The sequence below is a fragment of the Schistocerca gregaria genome, unplaced genomic scaffold (genome assembly GCF_023897955.1).
Source record: "Schistocerca gregaria isolate iqSchGreg1 unplaced genomic scaffold, iqSchGreg1.2 ptg000387l, whole genome shotgun sequence".
Classification (NCBI taxonomy): Eukaryota; Metazoa; Arthropoda; class Insecta; order Orthoptera; family Acrididae; genus Schistocerca; species Schistocerca gregaria.
The window spans coordinates 3,161,295-3,167,748 of record NW_026061829.1 but is presented as its reverse complement, the minus strand read 5'-3'; positions in this window follow the sequence as shown (position 1 = coordinate 3,167,748).

The following is a 6,454-nucleotide window of genomic DNA, read 5'->3' as shown; positions in this document are numbered from 1 at the left end:
ACCTGAGAAATCCGTCCGTTTTCGTCATTTGTTATCGAATCGAATTAAAGCCAGATCGTCACATTGGCCGCTCTTCTCTCTGAAACGGTTGTACTTATCGTCTTCAAAGCTATGTCGCGTGCTTGCGGTATGCGGAGACACTAAAAGCACCATAGTAGAACACAGATGAAGCTTCTAAGTTGATGTAATAGCCAGTAAGAAGTAGTACAATTCAAGTTTTAGGTATCGATTATTGATTTTTTAGCTGGCTTTGGTGCCTTGGACATGAGCTAGGACTTTAAGATTCTGCATTAAAGGAGGAGTAGCAGGCGTTTTGCACGGGAGAATGTGAAATGTGTTCATATGTAGTAGAAACCTGTGAAATCCGTCCGTTTTCGTCATTTGTTATCGAATCGACTTAAAGCCAGATCGTCACATTGGCCGCTCTTCTCTCTGAAACGGTTGTACTTATCGTCTGCAAAGCTATGTCGCGTGCTGCGGCATACGGAGACACTAAAATCACCATAGTAGAACACAGATGAAGCTTCTAAGTTCATGTAATAGACAATAAGAAGTAGTACAATTCAAGTTTTAGGTATGGATTATTGACTTTTTAGCTGGCTTTGGTGCCTTGGGCATGAGCTAGGACCTTAAGATTCTGCATGAAAGGAGGACTAGCAGCCGAGTTGCACGGGAGAATGTGAAAGGTGTTCATATGTAGTAAAAACCTGAGAAATCCGTCCGTTTTCGTCATTTGTTATCGAATCGACTTACAGCCAGATCGTCACATTGGCCGCTCTTCTCTCTGAAACGGTTGTACTTTTCGTCTGCAAAGCTATGTCGCGTGCTGCGGTATACGGAGACACTAAAATCACCATAGTAGAACACAGATGAAGCTTCTAAGTTGATGTAATAGACAATAAGAAGTAGTACAATTCAAGTTTTAGGTATGGATTATTGACTTTTTAGCTGGCTTTGGTGCCTTGGGCATGAGCTAGGACCTTAAGATTCTGCATGAAAGGAGGACTAGCAGCCGAGTTGCACGGGAGAATGTGAAAGGTGTTCATATGTAGTAAAAACCTGAGAAATCCGTCCGTTTTCGTCATTTGTTATCGAATCGACTTACAGCCAGATCGTCACATTGGCCGCTCTTCTCTCTGAAACGGTTGTACTTATCGTCTTCAAAGCTATGTCGCGTGCTTGCGGTATGCGGAGACACTAAAAGCACCATAGTAGAACACAGATGAAGCTTCTAAGTTGATGTAATAGCCAGTAAGAAGTAGTACAATTCAAGTTTTAGGTATCGATTATTGATTTTTTAGCTGGCTTTGGTGCCTTGGACATGAGCTACGACTTTAAGATTCTGCATCAAAAGGAGGACTAGCAGCCGAGTTGCACGGGACAATGTGAAAAGTGTTCATATGTAGTAAAAACCTGAGAAATCGGTCCGTTTTCGTCATTTGTTATCGAATCGACTTAAAGCCAGATCGTCACATTGGCCGCTCTTCTCTCTGAAACGGTTGTACTTATCGTCTGCAAAGCTATGTCGCGTGCTGCGGTATGCGGAGACAATAAAATCACCATTGTAGAACACAGATGAAGCTTCTAAGTCGATGTAATAGCCAGTAAGAAGTAGTACAATTCAAGTTTTAGGTACTGATTATTGACTTTTTAGCTGGCTTTGGTGGCTTGGACATGAGCTAGGACCTTAAGATTCTGCATTAAAGGAGGACTAGCAGCCGAGTTGCACGGGAGGATGTGAAAAGTATTCATATGTAGTAAAAACCTGAGAAATCCGTCCGTTTTCGTCATTTGTTACCGAATCGACTTAAAGCCAGATCGTCACATTGGCCGCTCTTCTCTCTGAAACGGTTGCACTTATCGTCTGGAAAGCTTTGTCGCGTGCTGCGGTATGCGGAGACACTAAAAGCACCATAGTAGAACACAGATGAAGCTTCTAAGATGATGTAATAGCCAGTAAGAAGTAGTAGAATTCAAGTTTTATGTACTGATTATTGACTTTTTAGCTGGCTTTGGTGCCTTGGACATGAGCTAGGACCTTAAGATTCTGCATGAAAGGAGGACTAGCAGCCGAGTTGCACGGGAGAATGTGAAAAGTGTTCATATGTAGTAAAAACCTGAGAAATCGGTCCGTTTTCGTCATTTGTTATCGAATCGACTTAAAGCCAGATCGTCACATTGGCCCTCTCTTTTCTCTGAAACGGTTGTACTTATCGTCTGCAAAGCTATGTCGCGTACTGCGGTGTGCGGAGACACTAAAAGCACCATGGTAGAACACAGATGAAGCTTCTAAGTTGATGTAATAGCCAGTAAGATGTAGTACAATTCAAGTTTTAGGTATCGATTATTGACTTTTTAGCTGGCTTTGGTGCCTTGGACATGAGCTAGGACCTCAAGTTTCTGCATCAAAGGAGGACTAGCAGCCGAGTTGCACGGGAGAATGTGAAAAGTATTCATATGTAGTAAAAACCTGAGAAATCCGTCCGTTTTCGTCATTTGTTATCGAATCGACTTAAAGCCAGATCGTCACATTGGCCGCTCTTCTCTCTGAAACGGTTGTACTTATCGCCTGCAAAGCTATGTCGCGTGATGCGGTATGCGGAGACACTAAAAGCACCATAGTAGAACACAGATGAAGCTTCTAAGTTGATGTAATAGCCAGTAAGAAGTAGTACAATTCAAGTTTTAGGTATCGATTATATACTTTTTAGCTGGCTTTGGTGCCTTGGACATGAGCTAGGACCTTAAGATTCTGCATGAAAGGAGGACTAGCAGCCGCGTTGTACGGGAGAATGTGAAATGTGTTCATATGTAGTAAAAACCTGAGATATACGTCCGTTTTCGTCATTTGTTATCGAATCGACTTAAAGCCAGATCGTCACATTGGCCGCTCTTCTCTCTGAAACGGTTGTACTTATCGCCTGCAAAGCTATGTCGCGTGATGCGGTATGCGGAGACACTAAAATCACCATAGTAGAACACAGATGAAGCTTCTAAGATGATGTAATAGCCAGTAAGAAGTAGTAGAATTCAAGTTTTAGGTACTGATTATTGACTTTTTAGCTGGCTTTGGTGCCTTGGACATGAGCTAGGACCTTAAGATTCTGCATGAAAGGAGGACTAGCAGAAGAGTTGCACGGGAGAATGTGAAAAGTGTTCATATGTAGTAAAAACCTGAGAAATCGGTCCGTTTTCGTCATTTGTTATCGAATCGACTTAAAGCCAGATCGTCACATTGGCCCCTCTTTTCTCTGAAACGGTTGTACTTATCGTCTGCAAAGCTATGTCGCGTACTGCGGTGTGCGGAGACACTAAAAGCACCATGATAGAACACAGATGAAGCTTCTAAGTTGATGTAATAGCCAGTAAGATGTAGTACAATTCAAGTTTTAGGTATCGATTATTGACTTTTTAGCTGGCTTTGGTGCCTTGGACATGAGCTAGGACCTTAAGATTCTGTATTAAAGGAGGACTAGCAGCCGAGTTGCACGGGAGAATGTGAAAAGTATTCATATGTAGTAAAAACCTGAGAAATCCGTCCGTTTTCGTCATTTGTTATCGAATCGACTTAAAGCCAGATCGTCACATTGGTCGCTCTTCTCTCAGAAACGGTTGTACTTATCGTCTTCAAAGCTATGTCGCGTGCTGCGGTATGCGGAGACACTAAAAGCACCATAGTAGAACACAGATGAAGCTTCTAAGTTGATGTAATAGCCAGTAAGAAGTAGTACAATTCAAGTTTTAGGTATCGATTATTGATTTTTTAGCTGGCTCTGGTGCCTTGGACATGAGCTAGGACCTTAAGATTCTGCATCAAAAGGAGGACTAGCAGCCGAGTTGCACGGGACAATGTGAAAAGTGTTCGTATGTAGTAAAAACCTGAGAAATCCGTCCGTTTTCGTCATTTGTTATCGAATCGACTTAAAGCCAGATCGTCACATTGGCTGCTCTTCTCTCTGAAACGGTTGTACTTATAGTCTGGAAAGCTTTGTCGCGTGCTGCGGTATGCGGAGACACTAAAAGCACCATAGTAGAACACAGATGAAGCTTCTAAGATGATGTAATAGCCAGTAAGACGTAGTACAATTCAAGTTTTAGGTATTGATTATTGACTTTTTAGCTGGCTTTGGTGCCTTGGACATGAGCTAGGACCTTAAGTTTCTGCATTAAAGGAGGAGTAGCAGCCGTTTTGCTCGGGAGAATGTGAAAAGTGTTCATATGTAGTAAAAACCTGAGAAATCCGTCCGTTTTCGTCATTTGTTATCGAATCGACTTAAAGCCAGATCGTCACATTGGCCCCTCTTTTCTCTGAAACGGTAGTACTTATCGTCTGCAAAGCTATGTCGCGTACTGCGGTGTGCGGAGACACTAAAAGCACCATGGTGGAACACAGATGAAGCTTCTAAGTTGATGTAATAGCCAGTAAGATGTAGTACAATTCAAGTTTTAGTTATCGATTATTGACTTTTTAGCTGGCGTTGGTGCCTTGGACATGAGCTAGGACCTTAAGATTCTGCATGAAAGGAGGACTAGCAGCCGTTTTGCACGGGAGAATGTGAAATGTGTTCATATGTAGTAGAAACCTGAGAAATCCGTCTGTTTTCGTCATTTGTTATCGAATCGACTTAAAGCCCGATCGTCACATTGGCCGCTCATCTCTCTTAAACGGTTGTACTTATCGTCTGCAAAGCTATGTCGCGTGCTGCGGTATGTGGAGACAATAAAATCACCATAGTAGAACACATATGAAGCTTCTAAGTCGATGTAATAGCCAGTAAGAAGTAGTACAATTCAAGTTTTAGGTACTGATTATTGACTTTTTAGCTGGCTTTGATGCCTTGGACATGAGCTAGGACCTTAAGATTCTGCATTAAAGGAGGACTAGCAGCCGAGTTGCACGGGAGAATGTGAAAAGTATTCATATGTAGTAAAAACCTGAGAAATCCGTCAGTTTTCGTCATTTGTTATCGAATCGACTTAAAGCCAGATCGTCACATTGGCCGCTCTTCTCTCTGAAACGGTTGTACTTATCGCCTGCAAAGCTATGTCGCGTGATGCGGTATGCGGAGACACTAAAAGCACCATAGTAGAACACAGATGAAGCTTCTAAGTTGATGTAATAGCCAGTAAGAAGTAGTACAATTCAAGTTTTAGGTATCGATTATATACATTTTAGCTGGCTTTGGTGCCTTGGACATGAGCTAGGACCTTAAGAGTCTGCATGAAAGGAGGACTAGCAGCCGCGTTGTACGGGAGAATGTGAAATGTGTTCATATGTAGTAAAAACCTGAGATATACGTCCGTTTTCGTCATTTGTTATCGAATCGACTTAAAGCCAGATCGTCACATTGGCTGCTCTTCTCTCTGAAACGGTTGCACTTATCGTCTGGAAAGCTTTGTCGCGTGCTGCGGTATGCGGAGACACTAAAAGCACCATAGTAGAACACAGATGAAGTTTCTAAGATGATGTAATAGCCAGTAAGAAGTAGTACAATTCAAGTTTTAGGTATCGATTATTGACTTTTTAGCTGGCTTTGGTGCCTTGGACATGAGCTAGGACCTTAAGATTCTGCATTAAAGGAGGAGTAGCAGCCGTTTTGCTCGGGAGAATGTGAAAAGTGTTCATATGTAGTAAAAACCTGAGAAATCCGTCCGTTTTCGTCATTTGTTATCGAATCGACTTAAAGCCAGATCGTCACATTGGCCCCTCTTTTCTCTGAAACGGTTGTACTTATCGTCTGCAAAGCTATGTCGCGTACTGCGGTGTGCGGAGACACCAAAAGCACCATGGTGGAACACAGATGAAGCTTCTAAGTTGATGTAATTGCCAGTAAGATGTAGTACAATTCAAGTTTTAGGTATCGATTATTGACTTTTTAGCTGGCTTTGGTGCCTTGGACATGAGCTAGGACCTTAAGATTCTGCATTAAAGGAGGACTAGCACCCGAGTTGCACGGGAGAATGTGAAAAGTATTCATATGTAGTAAAAACCTGAGAAATCCGTCCGTTTTCGTCATTTGTTATCTAATCGACTTAAAGCCAGATCGTCACATTGGCCGCTCTTCTCTCTGAAACGGTTGTACTTATCGTCTTCAAAGCTATGTCGCGTGCTCCGGTATGCGGAGACTCTAAAAGCACCATAGTAGAACACAGATGAAGCTTCTAAGATGATGTAATAACCAGTAAGAAGTAGTACAATTCAAGTTTTAGGTATCGATTATTGACTTTTTGCTGGCTTTGGTGCCTTGGACATGAGCTAGGACCTTAAGATTCTGCATTAAAGGAGGAGTAGCAGCCGTTTTGCACGGGAGAATGTGAAATGTGTTCATATGTAGTAGAAACCTGAGAAATCCGTCCGTTTTCGTCATTTGTTATCGAATCGACTTAAAGCCAGATCGTCACATTGGCCGCTCTTCTCTCTGAAACGGTTGTACTTATCGTCTGCAAAGCTATG